This window comes from Coenobita brevimanus, chromosome 94 (genome assembly GCF_032717465.1).
Source record: "Coenobita brevimanus isolate Jiangsu-jjx chromosome 94, ASM3271746v2, whole genome shotgun sequence".
Classification (NCBI taxonomy): Eukaryota; Metazoa; Arthropoda; class Malacostraca; order Decapoda; family Coenobitidae; genus Coenobita; species Coenobita brevimanus.
Window position 1 is genome coordinate 25,275,820 of NC_137047.1, and position 10,000 is coordinate 25,285,819.

Sequence of the window (10,000 nt, forward strand, 5' to 3'; positions counted from 1 at the left end):
CTCTTACCCTCTGCCATCCCTTACCTCCACTCTCCCTCACCCCCTCCTATTCTTTACCCCCTCTTCCTCATCCCCTTATATCCCCATCCCCAGCCCTCCCCCTCCCTCAGCCCCTCCGATCCCGTACCCCCCGCTATCACATTAACTAGAGCAGGGTGTCGTCCTTCCAGTGGGTTGTACGCCAGCCTTCCTGCTCTCTCTCTCTCTCTCTCTCTCTCTCTCTCTCTCCGCTAACACAGAGTTTTGAGTGTTTTGTCTGAGTAGCTCCTTAATTATATAAATCTGTCTTTTTCATTTGACCCATGTCAGTCGCAGTGTGTGCTTGTCATTTTGGGATTGCTTGCTTCCTATCCTTTTGCGTTCTCCATTTTAATCTCTCTCTTATTCTTCGGGTCCCCTCATAAAATTTTAGTTTGGTATATTGTTGTGTTAAATTCTGTGTTTTACTGTATTGCTTCGTTATGTTTCGGTCTTTGTCTTTAAATGTAAAACTCTTTCTTTCTTTTTCAAATGCCCCTCTTCATTTGATTTCTTTGTTTTTTATCTTCTCTCTCATACGCCGTCAGTCACTGTTTTGGGTGTGTGTCATTTTGGTAGGCCTTTTATTATTTTGCTTTATTTTACCTGAATCTTTATCGAGATTTATAGTAACAGTTCTCAGTTTCATTTTGTTTCATATATTTCTTCTTTTGTACCTTTTTTTTTTCTCTCTCTCATCTTCCCCCAGTCACTCGGCGTTGGGCGTATGCTGTTTGTTTATGTCCTTGAATCTGTGACTGAGTTTTATTGGCAACCCTTTCTTCATATACATTATCTGCTTTTCGTTTCCCTTTGCTTCATACGTTTACCTGGCTTACCTTTTCTCTCTTACTTGTAGCCAGTCAAGCGATGTTGAACGTGGGCTGTGTTGTAAAGTCCTTGGTTATTTTTCCATATTATTCTAGTCCCTCTTTTCGTTTATTGGTTATTATTTACTCGTTATCTTCTTTCATTCTGGTGGTTATTTAGTTACTTAATTTCCCTGTTTTTTCGCTGTTTTATTTTCCCACTCATACGTTGCTTCTCGAACGGTTTTGGACTTTTGCCGATTTGTTACGTACTTGAATTTCTCGTTGGGTTTCGTTTGAGGCTTTATCTTCATCTGAATTATTACTTTCTAAAATGTCTTGTCTTTTATTTGTCTCGTCTGCTTTTCCTTTTCTTGCCCACCTGTCAGTCGGTTTAGGGCGTGTATTGTTTTATGTCTCTGAATATATTACCGATTTTACGTGGATCCTTATCTTCACTTGTTGTATTAGTTTTCGGCTTCCTCTCTCTCTCTCTCTCTCTCTCTCTCTCTCTCTCTCCCCCCCCCAAGTCACGCGGTTTCGAACGTGTGCTGATGCGTTAGGTCCCTGAATATGTTACTAGGTTTTGTCTGGGCTTCATCCTTTATAATACTTGTTGTTATTCTCGTTTTTGCGTCTTTTTCCTCTGCTTTTATCTGCTCTCTTCCATGTCTTCCATTCCACACAGTTTATAAGGCTTATGTTGCTGTGTTACGTTCTTAATTATATTCCTGATTTTTATTTGAATATTTACTTTAATTTATTAGTTTTATTTTCTCATTTGATTGTTCTCTCTCTCTTTCTTTTTCTTTTCTTTTACACGCGCCTAGTCACTCGGTTTTTGAGTCTATGCTGTTTTTAAAATGTCTCATTAGTTTGCTTGTCCTTCTTCATTATTACTTCCCTCTTTCATCTGCGCTTTCCTTTCTTTTTCTTTTATCTTCTCTTGCATTCCTCCCCTCCTACTCACTCAGGGGCGTATGCTGCTTGGCTAGGTCCTTGATGATGATGCTGGGATTTATTTAGTCTTTTATCTTCTTTTAGGCCTATATTATATTTTTAGTTCCTTCTTCGATTTCTTTCCTCCGTTTTTATCGTCTTTCTTAAATGCTTCCAGTCACTCGGTTTTGAGCCTATGTTGCTTTATTGGGTCCTTTATTAAAATTTCCTTATCTGCTTTTATGCTGTCATTTAATAATTTCCTTCTTCTGTACGTTCTGTTGTTTTTATTTTTCGTTTTTTTATCTCCTTTCGTACATGCCTCCAGTCACGCGCGGTTTTGGGCGTGTGCTTTTGTTAAGTCCTTGATTTTATTGTTTAGTTTACTTGCACCATTACTTAAATTTATGTTAAAGTGTTATTTGCTTATTCCCTCTTTTAGTTAGATGCCTGTATATTTTTTTTCTTCTCCTTTCTTTCTACTTCTTCTTCTTTCTTTCTCTCCTTCTTTCTTTCTTTCTTCTTTTTCTTCTTCTTCTCCTTTATTTCGTGAGGTAGCAGATATATCAGGGTGAATTAATAATATGTCTTAAAGCCCATTTTAATTACAAGCCTCTATGTCAGTCCTAATGATTTTTCTGGCATCTTTAACTTCTTCAGCCCGATTGCGTATTTTAAAATTTTATTCGTGCATCCTTGACTATATTATTCAGCTTAGAGAGATATATCAGGTTGTGAAGGAGTTAACATACACAAGCTCTAACCCCTTCACGACAAATGGTTCTTCATCAGTCTATCACGGAATTCTTTTTTTCCCAGCATGAGCGTTGTGGCAGGAAGCTAGGTTACTCACTCCCGACATTAAAGGCGACGGTGACCATCCTCGCTCCTCCCTGAGCTGCATTATGTGTGCATTCTGCAGTAAACTCCAGCCATTCCTCGGATATAAACTATTACGCGTCCCATCCAGTTGAAGCGACCTGAACCCACTGGACCGCTGGGCGTTATCTGGTTATATAACTACCATCCAACTTAATGGTTTTCTGGGTTACAGGAGACCATACGACGTGCCACTCAATGCAAAGTCACCTGAGGACAGCACTACATGAGCGAGTGAATAGCGGGCGCTTCTCACCAAAAGTTCTCCAAAGATAAAATCGTCTGGAGGTAGGACGAACACGCTAAAAAATACACCATCGGATTCAAAGGGTCAGTGATATACTCGTACCTGGATGCTCTTCTTAATGATGCCCTAATGAATCTCTTAATTCCTCACCTGTATGTCCTTCTGAAGCGCCCCACCTTTTCTCGCTAGCTTGGGGCATGGTGAACCGGGTGGGGTGTGGCAGGGTGGGGTGAAACAGGGTGGGGAAAGAGAAGGTGAAGTAGGGTGGGTAGGGCGTGGTGAGGAAGAGTGGTGCGACGGGGCTGGGTAAGGCAGGGAAGGAGAGGCAGGGCTTGGAGTGGCAGGGCGAGGCAGAGTGAGGAAGGATGAGGTAAAATAAGGCAGGGCAAAGTAGGGTGAGGGAGGACGAGGTAGTATAAGGCAAGGCGAAGTAAGGTGAGGCAAGGCAAGGTAAAATGAGGCAGTGCAAAGTAGTATGAGGTAGGGTAAGTTAGGAAAAGACACGGTTAAGTAAGGTAAGGCTAGGCAAGGTAGGCTGAGGCAAGGAAAACTAGGCTGAGACAAAGCAAGGCAGGATGAGGCACGGCAGAGTAGGGTAGGGAATATCGGGGTGGAGTGAGATAGGGTAAAGCAGGACAAGGCAGAGTGAGGCAGGGCGTGGTAGGGGATGGGGCGAGGCAGAGGAAGGTGAGGTAGGGAATGGCGGGGTGGGGCAGGACTAGTTAGGGTGGGGCAAGGTAGAGTGGAACCAGCTTGGCAAGGAGTAGTGGTCCCTGAATACTAAAAAGATACGATAACATATACACCGCACGTAGCAGTCACCCCTTGCTTCATAGAAAATGCAGTTGCTAGTCCGTGTGTGTATTGTTGTGTAATAGTGAGCATAATTATAATAACGATACTCCTACCCCTACTACTACTACTACTACTACTGCTACTGCTACTACTACTACGACTACTACTACTACTACTACTACCAATAATAATAATAATAGTAATAATAATAATAATAATAATAATAATAATAGAAATAATAAACTTCCTTCACACCAGTGTTTTATTACCTATTCACATATTCGACCATAATTTTCGCCTATATTTTTGTTCCACAGTAGTCACATTTAGCAGGTACAGTCAACAAGAGAAGCAACGAGATCCAGGCAGTGAAACATAAGGGCTGTGTTCTACGTGGCATAGGAGAGGTCGTGGTGCCTCTTTCTTAGCGATTTATTTTCCATCTTACATCTTATTTCTTCTTACGTAATCTGTTTAATCTCGACGAAGTTTGCATTAGCGAAATACCAGATTTTTATTATAAAGGTGTGATGTGCAAAATAAACAGCTGAGAAGAAGGTGTTATGAAATCAATGAAATCACCCAAAAATACTGCTCTATACCCAAGCACCGTTCCTTATACATTTCACTGTGTCTGGTTTTCTGAGTGACTAGAAATTCAGGTAGGTGCCAAATTATATAACTTAAGAAGCAAAATAAAATATGGTTTACAGTTATCGGATCATGATACACAAGACATTATTTCAAAGCTCTTCGTCTTATGCGTTAAAAGGTTAAGTACAGTGAGTATTTATTAATTTATTTATTTATTTTTTGACTGCGCATTTTTACACACTATTTCGACTATCCTATCTCCATACTTTCTGCCTATACTGAGCTAGCACCGTCCCTGAGAAGCAGGAATCAGCACTCGTCCTTCAGCACTGTCTGGCAACATGGTAACTCTATCACCCTCCCTGCCACACCGTTCACCAGCAAGATAGACCGGTTTCGAAAATGTTATCGCCTATGGGTTTTGCTTCCCTTCATACCTTCACCATCCCTTTTTGTTTTCCTCTCCTATTTTTTTTTTTACCTCTCCAGCTGATGGCTTGTTGGGAAGAGACTGGAATTTGTCTATTGTATCCCCTCACGCCGACGACTATATTCTGTATATTTCACCTCACCAGGACCATGTTCTTTAATTTAAGAATAGTTTCGAGGCAAAAGAATAAAAAATAGTCTGCAGATTAATAGTTCACTCTGACGACGGCATTTTTTGTTTTACCACAACAAGACATTCTTATTTTTATTTCTCTCTCTCTCTCTCTCTCTCTCTCTCTCTCTCTCTCTCTCTCTCTCTCTCTCTCTCTCGTTAAGTGAGTAATGCCGTTTGAAGAGTAAACCCGTTCACCGCCGGAGGTACGTCTCCTACACTGATTGAATTCGTTCTGTAGAAGCAAAAATAAAAGGAAGAAAATCATCAACGTATTGAGTGGATTACTGGAGACTGCTTCCACGCCCTACTCAAAACGAGGCGTCCCTCTTGACCTGAATATAATTTTTGGTGGTAGGAAAAATAAAGGAAAGAGCGCGGCACCCTACAAAAAGGACTCCAGCCTGCTCACTGACTGATCCACTTGCCTGGCCACCACCATTGCCGTATTTGGTCCTTGTGTGTGTGTGTGTGTGTGTGTGTGTGTGTGTGTGTGTGTGTGTGTGTGTGTGTGTGTGTGTGTGTGTGTGCGCGCGCGCGCGCGCCAGTGCCTCTGTCCCGCCTCCTGGACTCTTCTTCATCATTTTATTTTTTATTACTCGCGATTGTTGTAGGTGGGGACGCCCACCATCCACTCACTCGATGTAGTGATGCTCTCGGGTGTCTGCCCTTTCCTCTCCTCCATCCTTCTTTCCTTCCATCCTCTTCTGTCTTTCTTTCCTTCAGTCTTTCCTCGTCCTTCTGTCTACGGGTGACTTTACACTCCCTCTTCAGTCTTTCTTTCCTTCATTCCTTCCTCTTCCTTCTGCCTGTGGGTGACTCTACACTGAGTGACAAGCCAAATGGTTTTCTGTACACTAGGAAACCATTTATTATGCTGAGTGGTAACCATATAACCAAATTTTGGCACCTGGTGGTTTAGTGGGTAATTATTATGCTCCAGTCGGATTGAGCCTGTGAAGGTTTATATCCAACGGGTGGTTGAGGTTTATTGCTCACGTAATGCCACTCAGGGATGAGTGAGGCTGGTCACTCTCATCTTAAATGTCAGGACCAACTGCCTAGCCCCGGGCTCCTACGCTCCTCATGGGGCAACGTAGGATTGGATGATGGATGGATGGATGGATTACTCTCGTCCTTCTTCAGATGTTCTTTTTTTCTTACCCTTTTGCTTCTTTCTACGTTCCCTTTTACTATCTTTCTTCTTCTTCATACGTTCTTTTTTGCTTACCTCCTGCCTTCCTCTTACATTCTTTTTTCTTACTGCCCTCCTGCTTCCTAACATCCCTTTCTCTCATTTTTTTTTTTTTTTTTATCTCGCACAATTCCTTTAAATTCCTTTTTCTTTTCTTCTTGTTTGCTTCCCTTCATCATACGTTCTTCCCTCTTTTCATACTTTTTTCATCCATTATTTAAACGTTCTTTTTTTCTCAAATCTTTCTTTTTCAGACGAACTTTATTACTTAAATCCTTCTTTACACGTTCTCTATACTTTTCCTTCCTCCCCTCATCAGATTATCCTTTTTTTCTTAGCTTCTTTTTTCTCCTTCCTGACTTCCATTTTTCCCCTGTTGCATCATACCTAAACTTTTTACCTGATGTTGTGCTATATTCCTTTTTTCTTTACGTCTTCTTGCCTCCCTCCTTTCTTGCATCTTTCTGTCCTTCATATAGCCTATGCCCACTGTCTTATATACTTCTTTGTTTCTTACCTTACTTTTTTTCTACGTTCTTATTTTCTTATTTTTCCTTTTATCTGCTTATTTCCTTTATTCTCACCGCCTTCCTCCTTTGCCTGTTCTTGTCTGCGTACTTCCTGCCTTCTTCCTTCATCTTATTTGCTTCCTTTTTCTTTTCTCCCTCCTTAGTACTACGTTAGTATCTTCTTGTTTACGTCCTATTTTCTTTACATCCTTCCACCATTTCACATTTTTCCTTTTTCACATCCTTCCCTTTTCATACCTTCTTTTCTTCATGGTTGCTTCCTCATATTATTTTACCTTCTTCCTGGTTTAAGTTCTTTCGTTTCATTTCTTCCCCTTCATTACTTCATTTTCCTTGCCTTCTTTTTCCAATTCTTTCCTTCACTTCACCTTCTGCACTGTTACATTCCTTCCTTCATTCTCAGTGTCCTCCTCTCTAGTTTTTCCCCTCTCCTCTCCCTCGCTCTTCATTTTTTTTTATATTTCCTTTAATCTTTATCATCCATTGTAGTATAGTGCTGATATTAGACTGTCGCACGTGGTGGTGGTGTCAGTGTGTCAGGTGATGGTGACAGATGGTTGTAACGTCAGATGGTTCAGATGATGGAGATACCAGTTATTGCTGTTGATAATAACGGTGGTGATTTCGTCTGACGATGGTGTCAGACGGTGATGGTGGTGGTGTCAGGTAATGGCCGTGGTGGTGTCAGATGGTGATGGTGGTGTCAGATAGTAATGATGGTGTTAAATGATGTTTTAGCTGATGGCGTTTGTGGTCACTGTGTTAAATGGTGACGGTTGTGGCGATGGTGTCATATGGTGGTGGTGGTTTCAGATGGTGATGGTGGTGCCAGACGGTGACGTGTTGGATGCCCAGATGCTGGTGATGGTTTCAGATGGAACTGGTGGTGTCAAGTGATGGTAAGGTAAGGTGATAGTGGCGTTATGTGATGGTGATTAATAACACGAATATCTCATTCAGGACTAGTGCAATGGTACTGAAAATGGCCTAGTTATCTGTACTGTCCGCTGCTATAGATATCTCATTCTTAACTGATATAATGTTACTGAATGTGATACGATAATAATGTGGGCAATATGAAAGAACCAAAAAATCCTTAGCCTCTTTGAACCTGCGGCATTGTGATACACTGTTCTATCCATTATCCAACACTTGATCTCCGTGATAGTTTTTGTGGTGGAGACGGAATGAGGGTGTTCTGTGGTGTTGCAGGTGGAGGTTTTGTTATGTTGTAGCACTGTGAAAAAAAAAAAAAAGGTGGTGGTTTTGGTGGAAGGGGTGAAGGTGGTGTCGGGTGGATGTGGTGCGGGTGAAGGTGACAGTGAGGCTACGGGTCATGTATGCATCGTACACTGCTTCCTGTTGTCGCCAGCAGGTTGGCTTGTCAGGATTTTGCACCATCATACCACACGCACACACACACACACACACACACACACACACACACACACACACACACACACAAGCCCGGGTAATTAGCTCACGATTTGGTGGGTTCATGTACTAGAAGGAAGTGATCGTCCTTCATAAAGTAGGGAAACAGATGTAAAATGAGAACTGTGGGTCGCATGACGATCGTTAAATAAGAACATCCAAGTAAACAAAATATCAATAAATTCAGTGTTTCGTTTTACCCGTCATTATGTATACCAGGCAGCTACAAAAGTGTTGGTTACTCAAGCGTGCCTACTCGGGAATGTGAGGGCTGATGTAACCAATAAAATACGACAGATCCGGAAGGAGGCTCGGGCTGGGGACTGCAATAGAGGGTGTGGTTTCTTTCTCTCTCTCTCTCTCTCTCTCTTTCTGTATGCCTTCCTCTCCTTTTCTATCTATTCTCACTTCTTTGTTCTTTCCCTAATCGTTTACCTTTCTTTTGATTTGCTTTTCCTCTCTCCCTTTCTTTTCCATTCCCCTCTCCTCGTCTATATCTTTTTCCCCAACTCTTCCTCCTTCCTCTTCCTCCTCTCTCCTTTTCTTTATCTCTTCCTCTCTCACTTTCTCCTCCTTTCCTGTTCATCCTCTCTCACTCTCTCCTCCGCTCCCTTTCCTCCTCTCCCTCCCTTCTTTCCTCCCCTTTTCTTTGTCATCCTCTCTTTCTTCCCCTTCTTTCCGTTTCATTCTCTTACTCTCTCCCTTTCTCCTCTTTCTCTTTTTCTGTTTCACCTTCCTCTCTTTTGACTCCTATTTTTGCCCCACCCAGTCTTTCTCTCCGGTTCTTCTCCGTTTTGTCACACCTCTCATTCCTTTCCCTTCTTTCTTTGTTTTCGCTTTTATTAATTTGTTCCTTCATAGTTTTTTTCTTCTTTCTTTCTTTCTTTTATCTACCTCTCTCATGGTCCATTTCCCACTTTACTATCATCTTTTTTCTACTTGATCTGCACATTTCTTCTCCTCCCTGGCTTTATTTTCCTTCTGTCTTTCTCTCGCAACCTCTACTTCTCTCTTCCTTCCCCTCTCTTCAGGTAAATGTTTGATATTCACTCCATTGTCTCTGCTTTTTTCTTTACTCTTCTTTTCATTTCCTCCCTCTATCTCTACCACTGTCTCATTACACATTCCCTTTCACTCTGTCTTTCCTTCTCTATTTTTTCCCGTTCACTTATTTCCCTTAACCTCTTCCTGCCATATTTAGGTCAAGAATCCTTCGTCGTTCAGGCTTAGTTCCTTTCCTTGTTCGTACGTCCTTAATTTTTGTCATTCATAGCATTTTCTTCACCGTCAACCCACAACAGCCTTTCACTCTATTCCACTTTCCATTTCCATTTATACAGTGACCTTGACGTTCATGTTTTTCCTTCCATATTTTCACGGGTTTTCTTTTCATAAGCACTTTTCCCCTCTCTGTTTACACTGTGTTCCTCTTGTATCATCTTTCTTTCCCTTCTCTTCTTCTTGTCTGCATATCTTATTTTTTATTCGTCTCACAGCATAAAGTTAATTTGCTTCACCTCTTATTCTTCTTTTCGTGCACCTTTGTCTCTTATCTCTCTCTCGCTCCTACTTATATTTTCTTTGTCCACCTTTCCTTTCTATCCACTGCCTGTTCCTCCCACTCTTCTTGGTCATTTCTCTTCCTTTCCTTCACATCCTTATTTCTCTCTCTCTCTCTCTCTCTCTCTCTCTCTCTCTCTCTCTCTCTCCCTTGCCTCTCCCAATGCGACCTTGGCCACGAACCACGCCCGTAAACGCACTCCCACGGTCGCTCTCCCTTTGTTCCTCTCTCCGTTCCCTCTCACGTAACTCTCCCATTCTCCCTCCCCCTCCCTTCTGCCTCATTTTCCTTCCCCTTTGCTCACTCTTCCCCGTCATCTCCTCTTAGCCTCCCCTTTCCTTCCCCTTCACTACCATCCTCCTCCTCTTTCCCTCACTTTCGTCATTCACCTCCATCTC